This window comes from Rhinopithecus roxellana, chromosome 6 (assembly GCF_007565055.1).
Source record: "Rhinopithecus roxellana isolate Shanxi Qingling chromosome 6, ASM756505v1, whole genome shotgun sequence".
In the NCBI taxonomy this organism is placed as follows: Eukaryota; Metazoa; Chordata; class Mammalia; order Primates; family Cercopithecidae; genus Rhinopithecus; species Rhinopithecus roxellana.
The window spans coordinates 68111549-68130567 of NC_044554.1; the positions used below are offsets into that span (position 1 = coordinate 68111549).

General features: G+C 34.2%; 1 pseudogene; it reads left to right on the forward strand.

The window, feature by feature from the left end:
- LOC104656217 overlaps positions 1-19019 on the forward strand; it is a 161746-nt pseudogene that overhangs the window by 11993 nt on the left and 130734 nt on the right.

Genomic DNA, 19019 nt, shown 5'->3' on the forward strand with positions numbered 1-19019 from the left:
ACTAAGAAACAGACTCACTTGCTAATATGTCTCACAAGGCTGTGCTGAAGAGGTTGTCCTCTGGATTATCTCAGGGGACCTACTTAGGAATAAGAGGACAGGTTATATAAAATAAATCCACTCAAGTTTTCCTAACTTCTTAAACTTCTTAAACACCAAAGATTTTCTAGCTTGTCAAGTGTACATATTTTTAAAATATTGGCCTTCATTGTGTCCTAATTACCAGACAATGAGATTATTCATCCCTTTAAATCTAATCAGATCAGATGATCAATTCTAATTTCACAACCTAAGTCTGTACTCACCGAAGCACTTATGGTACCAAAAATTTTATTAATCCTGGTGTATTCAAGGAAATAGAGCCACTACAATTTTGGAGGGAAGAATTTAGTCAAGGAATTTGCACTTAAACAAATGTAGAAGGACATGTTAGAAGGAAGGTCTGGAGTACCTTAGTCAAAGGCATGGAGAGAAAGTTGCTAATGGCTTCAAACCGGAGCAGGTAGAGAAGGCAGAGCTTGTAGAGAAGACTAAGAAATCACTACATTCACCTTCTATTTTCAAAAAGGAGTTAGCTGGAGAGTGGCATGACTGCAATGTCTTGGTTGCCAAGAGTAATGGCTTCTAAATCTCACCTAAGGTCCTCTCATTGGCAAACCTTAAACCAACACCATATACTTAAGAGGATTCTAGGAAACCTAGTTCCCAGCTTTGACAGTGAGTGTTGTGTAGAAGAGTGTGGTGGCTCCGACACCGGGCCCCTCCACTCCGGACTAAAAATAGTTCTGTAATATTTCTATTTATATATTTCCATCTATATATTTCTATATACAAGTTCTTCCTTAGAAATGGAGGTAAGACCATTCCTTGAAAAATTACCTTAAATTCCAGTTCTACTTAAATGCTATTGACTCATTTCAGTTTCTAAGCCTTATTATCTAGAAGTACATAAGAAAATATTCTAATTTTCTCTAGAGTTTGACTTGAGTATACAGACCAAAGAGATTTTTAGCAACACCTTGATGAGATTTCAGTGAAATTGTCTGCCTATATCATTAAAACATCTGTCTTAAACTCTGTGACAAAAACAGGTAATATGTTTCGATTAAGATGTATCACACTTGGAAGTATTACTAGTCCACATTCAATTGCTGACATCATATGAAAAGATACTTTGAGTTTAAATGTAGATTCTATTGCAAATTGTAGCCACTTACATTTCTAATATCACACTGAACTACACAATGAGATAATAGTGATGCTGTATTTTTACTTACACCACGAAAGGCAATACATTGCTTAGTCATTCTCATATTCACAAGAATGGCATAAGAATGGCATTCATCATAATGGCATAAGAAACAGATTGATGATTTCGAAAGTCTCTCTAAACTGATTCATTCATTTTTAGAGGAATGAGATTATTTCATAAAGCAAGAGTATTTAATATTTCTAAATCATCAGTGATGAAATTTTTTCGTTGTCATTCTTTATTATAACAAATATAACCCCATATATGTGCTTGTACAAGCAAATTCTACTGAGTGAAATTCAGTTAGCTCAATTATTCATAAATAGTACATCCTCTTCTTATTTACCCTCAAAAAAGATAAACAAACAGGAACCAAACAAATCTGGAATTTTAACTATAAGGAATCATGTGGTCTCAGAAAACAGAAGCCAATATATTGGGGAAAAAAAAAATAAAAGGAAAAACCCAAATCAGACTGCGTAGACTTTGATTCTATGTTTGAAAGAATATGTACATTTGTAGATACATATCTAACCTCTTTTGGTGATCCTTAGGGGTTACTGACACCTCCTCTGCAATATGTACCTTGTCTGCATTGTTAGTGGCAAAATACAGAATAAAAGAATCAAGAGAAAATATTCTCTTAGGCTTGCATATTCTAAGTACATCTTGAGAGTACAAGTATGAAGCTAGAATTTAGGTTGTGTAAGTAAAAGTTTTCAAATCCATTTATTTAATAATTATTATTTTGTAAGTACTTGTGATTCAGGACATTCTATTTGGCATCAAATGAATAATAGTTAAACTTCAATGCTATAATCATTTTGTAGAGCTAAATATCTGCCATGACATTATAGCGAAGTATATTCAGGATAATTTGGTGTGTAATGTTTTCAACATATCAGCTATTAGACTATCATTTATAGAAAAAGTAATTATACTTAAATTTTATCAAATTCTGAGTAGGTCATTGGGGTATAGAGATACAGAGGTTATACATGTGTGTGCCTAGAAGAATGAGATATCAAAGTTGAAGATTTCAAATGAGGTTTTTAAGCTAAAAGGAACATATTTCTAAAATAATATCATAGTGGTAAAGAGCAGGATTTCTGGAGTTAGACGACCCAGTTTGAAGCCAGCTTCTAACAAGCATCTAAAATTCCTCAGTGAGAACTTTGGGAAGTGATTTAGTTTTGCTGAGATTGCATTTCATTTTTGTGAAAATTAGGGTAAAAAATAATTCCAAGCTTCCACATAAAACATGTAAACATTTAAAGTGGTTCCAAACACACGGAAAAACAAAAGTAATTATTATTACTTGTTAAAATGTCAAATGTATTTTGTCCAATTGCATTGAAACATGGAATATATATTTTGGCCTGTAGATATCGAGGTCCCCTCAAATGCAGAGTCAATTGCTATATGATTTATCTTTAGATGTTCCTGCAATTGTAACCAAGATGTGCCACATTGTTTCACTATTTAAAACTAACACTTCCTTTAATGGTTCACCACGGGAAGTACAGTTTTCAGTTATTTGAGGGTTTAGTTTCATTCCTTTTATTCCTGCCTCCTTCTGTCCTGCCTTCTTTTCCTTCCTTTCCCTTTAAACCAGGTTTTCCTATCCAAGTATTTCTGAAAATTCTCAGAGATCACATAACCTCCACAGGCAGCTTGATTTTAGACCTTAGCCTCAGTCTGAAGTCGTTAAAGGTGATAGTTATTAAAGCATTCCTATATTGATTCATTCTAAATGTAGATACAAGCTGCTCACTGAGAGGAGACACATATAGTTAGTAAAAATATCACTGTAACAAAAGAAAAGATAAAACCAAATTCTATTCATGGCTGCAAGCCTGAAGTAGATACGCCTTCCCTGACCCAACTCCCCAGGCCCTAAGGTTTCTGTAAAATATGAAAACGAGCGAAGAAACAAAAGTCTTCTGCAGAAGGTAATATTGGCCTTCACGAATACATCTCTGGCATCATGGCTTGTTTCTTATATTCTGGCCATTCCATAAAAGTATATACCTAGTTTCGTGGATAAATTATTTTGGAAGATATTAACCTTGAAATTTCACATATCAAATTAACACTAAAGATATAACAAAATAATAGGTAAAAGACATGCTAATTTATTCATTGCTATTAAAGCACCAAAAATAAATGTTTTTTTTTTAAGTTTTGAAACCAAAATTATACACAGCATAAATGTTTGAAAAATCTTACTGGCAGGTTTGGATGCTTTAAAAATTGAATAATGTATCTTAAAAATAAAAATTATAAATAACACTAGAAATAAACACATTAAATAGGGAAAAATGTACACTTTTCTATTTGATTGCACACACCTACTACCAATCTATTTGGGTTAAATAATTCTGATATATTAGCTGTCTATGCAATGGTGTTTGAGGTTTGAACACAATGGGGAGGCTGGCTTGACACCTGTATATTGGCATCATTGGTCCTGCCTGTTTCAGTGCTGTTTTTACCTATTTCACGTTGTGTCTTTACTTATTTATTCATTTGAATTGTTGATGCATGAAGCTAAGTAAATTTTATTTCCTAGTTTATGACATATCACCTTCATTACAAGATGTGACTCCTATTTGAATTTGTTTGATTGTGTTTTTCCTTCATCTTTTACCATCACTGACTTTCCTTTCCTTCTATAGGCACACAGCCTTAAGATTTTGGTAAAATGTTGTTGATCTATTACTACTGCCTCTGGAAAAATGTCTAGAACAAGATGCTAAAATAAAAATGATACCCAGTGAAAGACTTGTCACTATATTTTACAAAAGGCCCTGTGTTTTCAGTGTTTGAAACTAAAAGCAACTAAATACATAATTAAAAACAACAACAATAATAAGATAGTCACACTGAAAGAAAACCACTCCTTTCGAATGTTTTGTATTTACCATTTTAAGATAATAAAAAAAAGTTTTATTTTTTTTTCTAGAAATAGCTATGTTCAAAATGGATTCTTCCCACAAGGTTGACATTAACTAATAAAACTTTCTTAACAGCTTCTATAGTCATAAACTTGTATTTGTTTAAATGCCAATAAAGACATGCAGAACTTATCTTTACTGTACATGGGCTGTTGAGGATCTGAATCATAATTGTCTGATTTTAAGATGCAGAGAAATAATATTGCTACTGATTTACAGCAGCTGCCTCCATAAGCCTCAATTTTTAATGCGATAGTAATCATACAAGAGGTAGAGAGTAAGGTAGAGTAAGAAGTATTGATCTTCTATATCAACTGTATCTGGTTGTACAAAACAATAGAGACCCTCTAAGTTTTCTGACAGAACATGGTAGTGTCGGTTTTCTTAAAACCGAGGGTGGGTAGGGGAAGCTGACCTGGGAAACACATACTAACATTTACTACAAATTGTTGCCTTTTAATCAAATGACAAATGAGATCTATGACAACTTTATAGAATAAAAGTTCTGTTTATATAATAAGTACAGCATATTAACTATGCTATCCAAAGTACTTTTAAAAAATTCTAATGATTGTATTGATGTTGATGGCTCTGGTGTTTAAAAATCGGTAACACTGCAAATCTGACAGCAGATAGTAGAAATAATTGATGTAGTTTTTCCAACTTTTTGAAAGCAAACATATAGCTTTTAGTTTGTTTTATATTCATCATGGCCTTTTGCATGATATTAAGCAAATTGAAGAGCAGTACGTCTCTGTTATGCAATGTGTGTGTGTGTGTGTGTGTGTGTGTGTGTGTGTGTGTGTGTGTATGTGTGACAGAGTCTCTCTCTGTCCCCCAGGCTTGGCTTACTGCAAGCTCCACCTCCCAGGTTCACGCCATTCTCCCACCTCAACCTCCCGAGTAGCTGGGGCTATAGGCGCCCACCACCATGCGTGGCTAACATTTTATATGCAATTATTGATAACTAAATCAATTTTCATGCTTTAATCTTAGGAAAAACTTTCTCTCATATATGACCATAACTCAATAGTTATAAGATAACTTGATGGGAGTTGGAGGCTGGACTTAGTGAATATCCATTTTCACCAGGGAGCAATAAAGAGAACATGCAACTGTACTGTTCTGAAAAATCGGGCACTAAAATTTGAAATTAAAGAAGACATAGAAAGTGAGGGCACAATGTAAATTTACAAGTATTTTCATCCAGAGCTGCCTAAGTCCTATTAAGAAAGGCAGTAAGTGGACATTCATCTACTTTCATAAGGAGTCTACAAGTCAGAAAAATATGTGTGATAATGAGGCATAGAAAGCAAAACAGCTATAAGTTGAAGAAGAAAAATCGGTGACTATTTTATAAGACCATTAAAAAGATGATATTTTAAAATAAAAATGATAGTGTATTAAAGTCAAATGGACAGAAATACTTGTTATAGATGTAGTGTTATTAGATATCTATGATACTAATCATCACCATCAACATCATCATAGCTAAAAATCACTAAGTAATTACCATTGGTCTAACACCATAATGTGTCTATCAACTTCTTCAGGCAGCTATTTTCTCCAATTTACAGATAAGTAAATTAAGACTCCCATAGTTTCCTACAGCCTTACTATGAAATCAAATAATTTACCTTCAAGTCAGATAAAATTAGAAGTTAGACTAGAATCCTGGGTGGTTTTTTTTTTTTTTTTTTTTTTCTAATCCATTAGAAGAATTTAACTTTTTTTTTTTTTTTTTTTTTGAGGCGGAGTCTCGCTCTGTCGCCCGGACTGGAGTGCAGTGGCCGGATCTCAGCTCACTGCAAGCTCCGCCTCCCGGGTTCACGCCATTCTCCTGCCTCAGCCTCCAGAGTAGCTGGGACTACAGGCGCCCACCACCTCGCCCGGCTAGTTTTTTTTGTATTTTTAGTAGAGACGGGGTTTCACCGTGTTAGCCAGGATGGTCTCGATCTCCTGACCTCGTGATCCGCCCGCCTCGGCCTCCCAAAGTGCTGGGATTACAGGCTTGAGCCACCGCGCCCGGCCTTTTTTTCTTTTCTTTTTTCTTTTTCTTTTTTTTTTTTTTTTTTTTTTGAGACAGTCTTGCTATGTTGCCAAGCTGGAGTGTAGCGGTGGGATCTTGGCTCACTGCAGTCTGCACCTCTTCCTGGGTTCAAGCGATTCTCCTGCCTCAGCCTCCCAAGTAGCTGGCATTACAGACACGTGCCACCAGACCCGGCTAATTTTTGTTTTTTCAGTAGAGACAGAGTTTCAACCTTTTTGGCCAGGCTGATCTTGAACTCCTGACCACAAATGATCCGCCCTCCTTGGCCTCCCAAAGTGTTAGGATTACAGGCATGAGTCACCAAGCCTGGCATTATCTTTTTAATCTCCTGTTTAACTGTGACTTATTTTATTAAATCAATTTTGATTGTCGGAAAAAGTGCACTGTATTTACAGTAGATCATTTCTAGCATAACGTAGTTTAAATCCTCAAATAAAATAACATTATTTTTGCTTATAAAACTTAAAAATATAATGTCTTTATTGAGTTAATTCTTTCTAGACATGTTGTTTGTAAAATGGCACTAAGTTTATAGCTTCCATACAAAACTAGTTTTTCATTCCTTCCTGTATACTAAATATTCTACCTCAAATTTAAACTAGTACATAAATTTCACTAAGAGATGTCTATACACCAATCTATTGGCTTAAGTATGGGATAGAGTTGTTGGATTTTCTCTATGATGATTTCTAAAAACATTTTGGTGGTATAGCAAAAATTTGGTGAGATGGCAAATTATACAACCCTGCCAAAAGTATAATTATATATTTTATTTGTCCATGCTAAAGACTGAAGTCTGGCGTATCTTAGAGAAATGGTAAGATCAGAGAAAATATAATTAGATTTCCATTGTAGCTTTACATTCCACTCCCAGGATTATACTTGAATCTGTAAAATACTCTCAGACTTTATATATTTTTTAAATAAAGGAGACAGTGATATGGAGAATTTAAAACTGTAAACAATTTTAAAATATTTTCATTGGTCTGCAGTATAAATTATTTTATTTTGGAGTTGATTTATCTTTCCAGGTGTTCTTGTCTTAGGCTAAAATTTTATTCCTATTTTTGAATATATGATTAGTTGAATAATCAATTAGGTCACAGGATGACCTAAAAGTGCATGGGAACAGAAGAAAATAAAATAATCCTACTCTAGAACTCCATGGGATAGAATTGGAACAAAATAAAGGTCCTTAAAAGTGGACATATATGTTAGATATTAACAAAGGGGAAACTTAGGATATAGGGCTTAAATTCAGTTATTCATTCTAAAAACCCTTATGTAGTTCAAGTAACTTTCATGAACACTGATGTTTCTTCCTTTCATTCCTGCCTTCCTTTACATATGAAAGGAATTATACATGGAAGCGAACAGTTTCCCTTGGTCTATTTGCCATGAACAACTTGATATTCTTCTAGGCGTCATTTACAATGAGGAATGGAGGGAAAGATAAATTAGAACTCTCATTCTGGTGAAATTTCATTTTAGTAATCATCCTAATTTTATAGCAAATTTCTTTTTTCACCTAGCATGAGTTCCATTCAGCACATATATTTCAAAAATGTATGTTGATCCCCAATTTTGAATTTTGGTCCTTTGTCATTCTGATGAATAGAAAGATGCATTTTTAAATCTGTCATTTGGGAATGAGTCAATGTTCTGCAGATCATTGGCAGGTAGGCCAAAGAGTTATTCCACCAAATTATATTCCCAGCAGGAGTGGATGTAGACACTCTAAAAAACTCTGGGCACGGTGACATCTGTATCTTTGGAAAGGGACCAATTTGCATACCATCTGGCACCAGAGAGTTGAGCTCCTTGAAGTGGTAATGGAGAGACATTTTGGTTCTGGCAATCAGGGTTACAGCTATGTGGTGAGTTAAATGCTCCACACAGAGATGCTGACAGGAGTATTACAGTTCTGAAAAAGACAAACTGAGTGATATCAATGGGCTGACTAGAATTATTGCAACAAAAGGAAGCCATCTAAATTGGAGATTTCTGCTATTTTGGAAAATTCAGAAAGGCTTATATTTCATACTAATTCACGGTATTGAAGTTAAGTTCATTATTTGAACATAAGTTAGTTTTTAAGGCATTATTCTTGAGACTCAATAAAAAAGCATAGGGATGTTCTTTCCAAGGTGCAGCATACTGCGTCTGTAAGTAACAGCTTGAGAGAAAATTACAGTCATTAGGGTGCAATGGTAAAGTGTTTTTATTTCTATTTAATTCAAATTAAATCTGATTCAAAATACATGGGGAACAGGGATGGTTATTGCCAGGAATGCTATTAAAGCTTCTGTTCAGCATTTCTGAGGACCCTTTATTAAAATGAGAGTGACAGTATCATCTTCTCCAGCACCGTTCTGCTTGCTGTCCCTTCACAACAGCCCTAAACACAATTGCTTCCGGTTTGAAATCGGGGATCAGAGACAGCAGGCAAGGGAGGAGAGGCATGAATAGAAACATTTATGTATTATAGTTTATTTAAAAAATTAAAGCTTTTACTCACCATTTATAATATTGTGTTTATAAAAAGAAACTCTGCACTTGGTTTGTGACACCTGCATTTTTAGAATGAATTGATTTTACTTCATTAATTTTGTTTCTTTATGAAATGAATTTATTTTATCTTATTGCATTGCCATGCTCATACTAAAGTAATTTTCATATAAACTTCTACTAACTTCTAAGAAAAAATACTTTATGTACTTGTTTTAAATTTTTGTTTGCAACAATTCGTGTTATTTCCTGCCCATCATCAGTTGTGATCATTCTGTCTTAACAATTTATGGCTTCTTTATTCACACCAACCAGAGATGTTACTTACAGCAAAGCATCCTATTTCTTTCTTTATTTTTCCTTCCTTCCTTCCTTCCTTCCTTCCTTCCTTCCTTCCTTCCTTCCTTCCTTCCTTCCTTCCTTCCTTCCTCCCTCCCTCCCTCCCTCCCTCCCTCCCTCCCTCCCTCTCTCTCTCTCTTTCTTTCTTTCTTTCATCTTTTTTTTCTTTTCTTTTATTCCAGAAGCAGATTTTATAAATTTCCAATTGCTGTTGTAGAAATTAGCCATAAATTTAGTGGTGTGAAATAACACAAATGTAGCATACTAATGTTCTGGAGGTCAAAAATCTTGGAATCAGTGTGTGGGTAGGGGTGAGTTTTTTATGGAGATTTTAAGAGAGAATTTATTCCTTTTTTTTTTTTTTTTTTTTTTTTTTTGCAGTCTATAGAGGCTACCTACATTCCCTGGCACATGTTCCTCCTCAGCAATAGCACCTCTCTGACCCCTGCTTCCAATGTCTCCCTCTTGTGAGGACCCTTGTGATGGGATAATCGAGGATGATCTCCCATCTCAAGGTTCTTAACTTAATCACATTTGCAAAGTTATCTTTGTCATGTAAGGTAACATATCCACTAGTTCTAATGATTAGGACACAGAAAACTTTGTAAGCATATTACGTCACCTACCATATACATAGAAAGCACTAAATGATTATATCAGAAGGTATCAATTTCCACCAATGTTAACTACCATTGAATTCTGACAGATGGTATAATACTGTTACAATTATCAGCAAGTTTCCCTCCCATGAAAGGAAATAGAAGTCACACTTTTGCCTCTAGAGAGTCATTGATTCTCTTATGCATGAGTCTAATTGAGCGATATTCTGAGACTGTAGGAAAAACAAATACTCTCTGTTCTCAAGAAGCATAAAACCTACCATAACAAAAAGGTATGTAAATAAGTAATTAAAAGGAAGGGTAATGTGGTAACGTCCATGAGTTGACTCCAATGTATCAGAACACAGAAGACAGAGACCACTTCCACTCCAGGTCATCAGTGAAGACTTTATTTTTATTTATTTATTTATTTAGCAAACATTTGTATCGCTCTTACTTTGTTCCAGACATAATTCTACATATTTTTCAGACATTACCATTTAATTCTTCTACCAATCATCTGTGAAACTTTATTATTATTATTATCATCCCAATTTTACAGATGAAAATATCTGGGGTATAAATAGATAGAAGAGTTAAACAAGGTCACATACCTGTAAAGAGATTTGAACCTAGACAGTTTAGCTCAATAATTTTTTATAACTACTGCACTAAGCAGCCATGCTCAGATGAATATCTATGTCTCTGAAGTATCCATTTTACACCCACATGTTTATAGATGACCAAAACTCCAAATCACTGGGCCATGTCATCCAAGAGCTTCTTAAATTTGCAAATACTCTTAACATGAATCTTTGAATTTAGCACAAATGTGCAGCTCAGAAAATCTTGATTTGAGGAATTTTGGCTTATTAGCAATTACCTGTCAGGGTATTCAGTTAGTTTCATATCTGGAACTTCCTCTTTCAGTTGTTGGAATATGTTTTCGTTTGGTGATATTTTGTTGTTTGTTTGTTTTTGTTTGTTTGTTTTGAGACAAGGTCTGCAGTAGCATAATCATGGCCCACTGCAGCCTCAGCCTCCTGAACCCAGATGATCCTTTGGCCTCAGCCTCCTAGGTAGCTGGGACTACAGACTCAGGCCACCATGCCTGGCTAATTTTTGTAGTTTTTGCAACCATAGAGTTTAGTCATGTTGCCCAGGCTTGTCTTGCATTCCTGGGTTCAAGTGATCCACTTGCCTCAGCCTCCAAAAGGGAATATGTTTTTCTCATTGTGAGTATTATTAAGCTATATATAACTTCATGATACCAAAAGGCAAGAAAATAAAGTGATAAATACTTTTAGAGTCAGAAAGCTCTGGATATAAATCATATCTCTGCCATTTGCTAGCCATGAATAATATATTCCTATCTTGAGGCCCAGTTTTTTCATCTGTAAAATGTGGATAAAATCCACTACCTATTTCTCCAAATGGTAATTAAAAATATTAAATTTTAAGAGTGCATCTTAAATCACATAGTACAGAACCTGATACCTACTATACAGTAAGTGGTAGATATTAGTACTCTTATTTTTATATTGAAATAATATGGTAAGAATTGAATTTTGAGCTATAAATAACACAGCACACTGAAGAGGTTCAATATTTTAAAAAGCTTATTTTTGAACACTGATAAAGGGGGCATCATGGCATAATAGTTAGCAGAATAGTGTTTTGAATAAAACAGACTGAGTTGGAATTTCAGCTCCATGATTTACCATCACTTACCATCAAATGTGTGACTTTCAGTATGTCAGGTAAATCACTGAGCCTACTCTCAGCATCTGAATAAAATAATATGAACAATAATATGGTTTAGCTCTGTGTCCCCACCCAAATCTCATCTTGCAGCTCCCATAATTCCCAAATGTTGTGAGAAGGACCTGGTGGGAAATTATTGAATCATGGGGATAAGACTTTCCCATGCTGTTCTGGTGATAGTGTAGGGGTCTCATGAGATCTGATGATTTTAAAAACATGAGTTTCTCTGCACAAGCTCTCTCTTTGCCTGCTGCCATCCATGTAAGATATGACTTGCTCCTCCTCGCCTTCTGCCATGATTGTGAGGCCTCCTCAGCCATGTGGAACTGTAAGTCCAATAAACCTCTTTCTTTTGTAAATTTCCCTGTCTCAGGTATGTCTTTATCAGCAGCATGAAAACGGACTAATACAGCAAATTAGTACCAGGAGTGGGGTCCATTTTCACATTGCTGATAAAGACATACCCAAGACTGAGCAATTTACAAAAGAAAGAGTTGTATTGGATTTACAGTTCCACATGGCTGTGGAGGCCTCACAATCATTAATCAGAAGACAAGGAGGAGCAAGTCACATCTTACATGGATGGCAGCAAAGAGACAGCTTGTGCAGAGAAAGTCCTGTTTTTAAAACCAGATCTCATGAGGCCCATACACTGTCACGAGAACAGCATGGGAAAGACCTTCCCCATGATTCAATCATCTTCCACCAGGTCCCTCCCACAACATATGGGAATTAAGGGAGCTACAAGATGAGATTTGGGTGGGAACACAGAGCCAAACCACATCATTCTAACCCTGGCCCTTCCCAAATCTCATATATTCACATTTCAAAACCAATCATGCCTTCCCAACAGTCCCCGAAAGTCTCAACTTGTTTTGGCATTAACTCAAAAGTCCAAAGTTCAAACTCTTATCCATGTCACAGCACAATCTAATCAGCTGCCAGCACGGCCAGGATATAAAGCAGGCAGAAAAATGAGAAAAGGCTAGACTGGCTTAGCTTCCCAGCCTACATCTTTCTCCCATGCTGAATCATTCCTGCCCTGAACATCAGACTCCAAGTTCTTCTGCTTTGTGACTTGGACTGGCTTCCTTGCTCCTCAGATTGTAGATGGCCTATTGTGGGACTTTTTGATTGTGTGAGTTAACACTACTTAATAAACTCCCCTTTATACATGTATCTATCCTATTAGTTCCATCCCTCTAGAGAACACTGACTAATAAAAACAATACAATATATTCAAAATTATGCACATAGGATTCTACTACATTGCCAGAAACATAGTAGATAATTAATACAAATGTTTAGTTTAACACTTTAATTGAATTCCTATTATTCCCTTCTAAAATGTTATTTGTGATGAAAGCTTCAACAATGATAACAGAAAGGTAGAAGATAACAAATTATCGCATATCAGTAGTTGATCAAGAATTCTAAATATTTCAAAATAACACCTAGTTATTTTACACTGGGCCACAATAATTATTTGACAGAAAAGTTGTAATTCATGAATTATTTTTTATTACATAGGTTTGTGCCTAAATTTGACCACTGGTTATGATGAAAGCAGTCAAATTGATCATTCTTTAGGGACAATTGTATCTTCAACAAAATATAAACTGAAAGTAGTATAATACCCAATTCCACTGAAATTAGAATTTTAGAATTTATATACACAATCTAATGAATAGTTGCTGGCTGAATCAAAGAAATTGCTTTAGAAAATTGAAAACAGTTACTGACATCTGCTCTTGGGCCATTATTTAATTAACTTTACATCAGGAGGGGTAATTATTATAAAGTTAATTTATCAACTAAGCCTTTCTACCAGCAGGTAAGAGCTGATTTTCCAACAGCAAATAGGTATGAAAAATTTAAAGCACATGTTCAGGCAGTCCCAGAATTATATATATAGCCTTTCTAATATCAATAATTTCATCTAGTATTTTTTTTTGAACTTTTAATGCAAAACACTTTACAAGAAGGACCACATTCAATTGACAGATTAAAACCTATGCTTGGCTTTTTAAAAATATTTCCCCTCTGCCTCATTTTCCAGATGAGTAAACTGAGGTTTAGATAAGTGTTTTTTTTTTTTTTTTTTTTGAGACAGAGTCTGGCTCTATCGCTGGGGCTGGAGTGCAGTGGCCGGATCTCAGCTCACTGCAAGCTCCGCCTCCCGGGTTCCCGCCATTCTCCTGCCTCAGCCTCCGGAGTAGCTGGGACTACAGGCGCCCGCCACCTCGCCCGGCTAGATTTTTGTATTTTTTTTAGTAGAGACGGGGTTTCACCGTGTTAGCCAGGATGGTCTCGATCTCCTGACCTCGTGATCCGCCCGTCTCGGCCTCCCAAAGTGCTGGGATTACAGGCTTGAGCCACCGCGCCCGGCCTAGATTTTCCAGATGAGTAAACTGAGGTTTAGATAAGTGTTTTTTCGTTTTTTTCTAATTGCTCAAGTCTTATAGTTAGATATTGCAGATCCAGGACTTGAATTCAGGTATGTCCATCTCTAAAACTCATATGTTAAGCTATTTTGTTTTTAATGATTTTATGAATAAGCACAAGAAACATTATCTCTATAGATAATCACAGAAAATGTCTTCTCTTGTCTGCTATCTATAGGTGTTACTTTTGTCTCCCAAAGCTATCATATGATGTTCCTTACCTCTATTTTTGCTGCGTTCTTCAGAGCTAGGACACCTTCACCACTGTAGGCTGGGCTTCTATACTTCTCCCAACTCCTCAGCCCCCAACCTCTTCAGACTCTTTCCATTCATCCTTCTCACCCAGATCCCTTAACTATTTTACCTTTTCTCTGCCATTCTGAATGTCTGGAGCAAGGTTTCCTGGGAGAAAAGACCAGAGTAGGTAACTCCCACTTTGTCCATTGCAAGTGGGATACAAATCTTGGATAATACGAAACGACTTTAATAAAATCACTAGTATCTTCCATTTGGGATTTTCTCTGAAAAAGAAAAAAAAAAAAAATGAATTTATTTCCCACCTTCACATGCCAAAAAAAAACCTCTGCTTTTTAATTTTTTTAAAATACTTTTGGGTTTAATTCCAAGAGATAACTATGGTAGAAAAAAGGAAGGAAGATTTTTAAATTCTAACTTTTTCTTTGTAGCTTTCACCAAAACCCATTAAAAAAAAAAATAAAACAACTAGCACACAATCTTGACTGGTGACTACAGGATGAAGACAGTGTGGTTTTGAGAGGAGTATTTTTTGTTTATTTTCATCTTTTACTTAAGTTCAGGCAGTACATGTACAGGTTTATTACATGGGTAAAGTGTATGCTGCTGAGGTTTCTAGTACAAATGATCCCATCACCCAGGTAATCACCAGGTAAAAACCTGATACATAGTTTTTCAACCCTTGCCGCCCTGCCATCCTCGCCGCTTTACTAGTCCCCAGTGCTTGTTGTTCCCATGTTCATGTCTAAAGATAATGTTTTGTGATCCAGTCTCTGTAGAAGGTCCAGGATGACAAGAAGAATGGAAAAAATGAGAAAAAAGGCAACTCTTGGAGTGAGAATAAGTATAAACACAAAGAAGAGAGAGAACAGAAGATTAAAAAATGAAAAATAGTGAAGACTTGAAAGCAGAAGTACCCTAAAGGAATATTACAATGTAACTATTCCAAAGATATTGGAAGCATCTACTCTCATTGTTGACCAGATCCCAATGGCAAATCTCAACTCTAATCTTCATAAGCTTCTAAATCTGGGAGTAGTGAGCCTTCCTGGGTCTTAGCTTGTGCTTTAGGAAGTCACAGCAAATACTAAATTAGATAATATTTTATGCACTTTGCAAATTGAGCTTTGCAGAAGGATATGGTTACATGCCAAGACGTTGCCAAAGTCACCTGATAAATATGAGCTATACCAATTGAATGACAATCTGTTTAAGGTATTTAAAATATTTATATATCAAAACCAAAATGCACATTTGTAAATAATGTGCATCATATAATCTCTGACCATAATGAGAAGAAAATAGTTTTATATCCATTTCCTGTATGAAAGTTGCCATAAAATAGATTAAATAATTTCAACTTTGTGTGTAATATAATTTTTCTCACAAAATGCAACAAAACATTTTTGAAAAATTGAATGCCCCATTCATATCTTCAGTGTTTATATAAATGCAGGTCTGAAGGCATTTGTAAGACTATTAAAATAAATCCCATTATTAAAATACTTTCAGTATATGAAATTTTGTTATTTCTCTGGAAACAACCAAGAATCTTCCGGAATCTGCAAATTTCTTATGATTTTAATGTAGTCAACTACTTATGTAAGGACAAGTAGAGGACAAGAAAAGTATACTAAAATGACCTTTTAGGGCCTTCATGTAAGCTATCTGGCTAAATTTTAAAAGTTACTATAAATTCTTCAAATTATCATGTCAAAGTCATACATTATTACATAAATAGGACTTCTAGGTTCTTGCAGAATAATCAAAATTGCAAATGCTGAATATTCTGTTGCCAGCATTATACTTTCCTTTATAACAATCTATTCTAACTAATAATGCCAAATGAAAGTTTGAGCACATAAATTAATGTGCTAGTTAAAGCAAACAAAACATACAAACCTTTTTTACTTGAATGTACCAGTTTTCATAAAAAGAATCTCAACCCAAAATGCATATAATCAATTGCTTACATAAAGAGATTTATGTTTCATATGCTCATTGCCTTCAATTACATCAAAACAAAGTTTTCAATATAAGCTATATTGTTGAATGACAATATAGTCATCAATATAGAAACTTGTGATTTACAACCTCTTTAGACACTGGTAATTGATTATGTTCTCTGATGGCATTACATCAAATGAAAATTAGCATTCAGACTATACTAATTAAAACATATGGTAATTTGAAGGAAGTCACTTAAATTTCTTCTATGAGTAAAAGATGAGCTCAATATATACACGAGAAAAAATTACTTTAAAAAATAAAGAATATGCTTATATTCCATCACTTGAAATCCCACTTGTAAATTATTTGTACATCTCTCTACCTGAATCCTAAGGTTACTTTCCAATTTGTCAATATTTATTTGGTCATGTTGGAATTATTAAATTAATTTAAGAAATTTTTATTTTAAAATTTAGATATCAAGTAAGTAAATTTTTTATTATTTCTGTGTAAGAAGAACTTAATATACATATTCCTAATGTTAAATGCATCTTATTTGTTACTTTTCATTGTTATTGTTCTTAAGAAAGCCTTCAAAACATGGTACTATCTACTTTAAACAATGACTGAAATGTTACCTTCTTTTAAAGAGCATTAAAATCTGTCAGGAAAAATGATAGAATATTATGAAATATAAGTTATTTTCAGACTACAGTAAAAATATCTCTGGATATAAAGTAGTTACTATAATAAACAATTGCAATACTTCTAGTAACAGTGGCTGATGTTGTCTATATAAAATTATGTACCTTGTATTTGAGAATATGTTTCAGAAAATATAGAGTAAATTCTTATAACAAATCTTGTCACCTCTAATTAAACCTAAGATTCTTCTCAAAATACTATTACTAAAGTCAACCTCAACATTAATTTCAAATTAATCTCAAAAGTATATTAGCTCCAAAAATAAAAAAAATAAGCATTTTGAATCAGATTTTTAAAATTGTGGTAGGAACACTATAAATGAGATATACTCTCCTAACAAATTTTTAAGTGTGTAACACAGTTTTGTTAATTAAAGGTACAATATTGTGCAGCAAATCTCTAGAATTCAACCACTTTGAATAACTGAAATTTTATATTCCTTGAATAGCAACCTCCCATAAACTGCATGATTGGATTTATCACAAAGATTACTTATGTTAGACTTAAGCACAGTCTAAAATGATTATCTAAAATAATCAAATAGATGGTGTATTACCGTTTCGATGTGTCGTTGAATTATTCTGCTAGTATTTGGTCAAGGATTTTGTGTCTATATTCATTCAGGATATTGGTCTGCAGTTTGTTGTTGTGTCCTCACCTAGTTTTGGTATCGGGGTGATAACTGAACTCATAGAATGAGTTATGGAGAATTCCCTCCTCCTGTATTTTTTTGGAACAATTTTGGGAGGATTGGTATCAGTTATTTGTATATTTGGAAAAACTCAACTGTGAATCCACCTGGTCCTGGGCTTTTATTATTTTGTTGGAAGAATATTTATGACAGATTTAATCTAGTAACTTATTATTGGTCTATTCAGGAGTTCTATTTCTTCCTCGTTCATGCTTGGATGGTTGTGTGTTTCCAGGATTTATTAATTTCCCCCACGTTTTCTAGTTTGTGAGCCTGTAGTTGCTCATAGTAGTCTGTAATGTCTCCTTTTTCATTTCTGATTTTGTTTATTTGGATCTTCTATTCTTTTCTTCGTCTAGCTAGCAGTTAATCAATTTTATGTTTTTGAAAACTGACTTTTTGTTTTATTGATCACTTGTATTCTATTTTTGGTCTCAATTTCATTTAGCTCTGCTCATTTTTGTTATTTCTTTTCTTCTGCCAACGCTGAGTTTAGTTTGCTCTTGTTCTACTAATGCCTTGAGTTATGACGTTAGGTTGATGACTTAGGATTTTTCTTCTTTTCTGACGTAAGCATTTAATTGTATAAACTTTTCTCTTAGCACTGCTTTTGCTGAATCCCAGAAATTTTGGTATGTTGTGTTTCCATTTTCATTCATTTCAAAAAAAATTCTAAATTTTTTATTAATTTTTTCATTGACTCAAAAATTGTTCAGAAGCATGTTATTTAATTTGGATTTTATTTTTATGGATTCTAACGTTCCTCTTCCTGTTAATTTCTAGTATATTCTGCTGTGATCTGAAAAGATACTTAATATAATTTTGATTTTTTTAACTTGTTGAGACTGATTTTGTAGCCTTACTTATGATGTATCTTGGAGAATGTTACATGTTCTGATGATAAAAATTTGTATTCTTGAATTGTTGGATAAAATGAAATGTCTACCAGATACATCTGGTTTACAGTCAAATAAATAATCAATAGAGTGAACAGACAGCCTGCAGAATGAAAGAAAATGTTTGCAAAACTGTACCTCAGACAGGGGATTGATAGTCAAAATTGATGAGAAAAATCACACAACCCAACCGAATAAATAAATAAATAATCCCATTAAAAAGTGGGCAAAGGACATGAACAGACATTTTGCTAAAAACGACATACAAATGGCCAACAAAAACAGGAAAAACTGGTCATTAACCCTAATCATTAGAGAAATGTAAATTAAAACCATAATGAGATAACATTTTGTACCAATCATAATTACAAAAAAAAAAAATTAACAGAACTTTGCAAGAATGCAGATAAAAGGGAATACTTATATACTGTTGGTGGGAATGTAAATTAGTAAAATCTTTATAAAAAACAGTGAGGTGATTTCTCAAAGAATGAAAAAGAGGACTACTATATGATCCAGCAATCCCACTACTGGGTAATTACCCAAAGGGAAAGAAATTGTTACCTCAAAAGGGTACATGAACTCATGCTTATTGCTGCACTATTCACA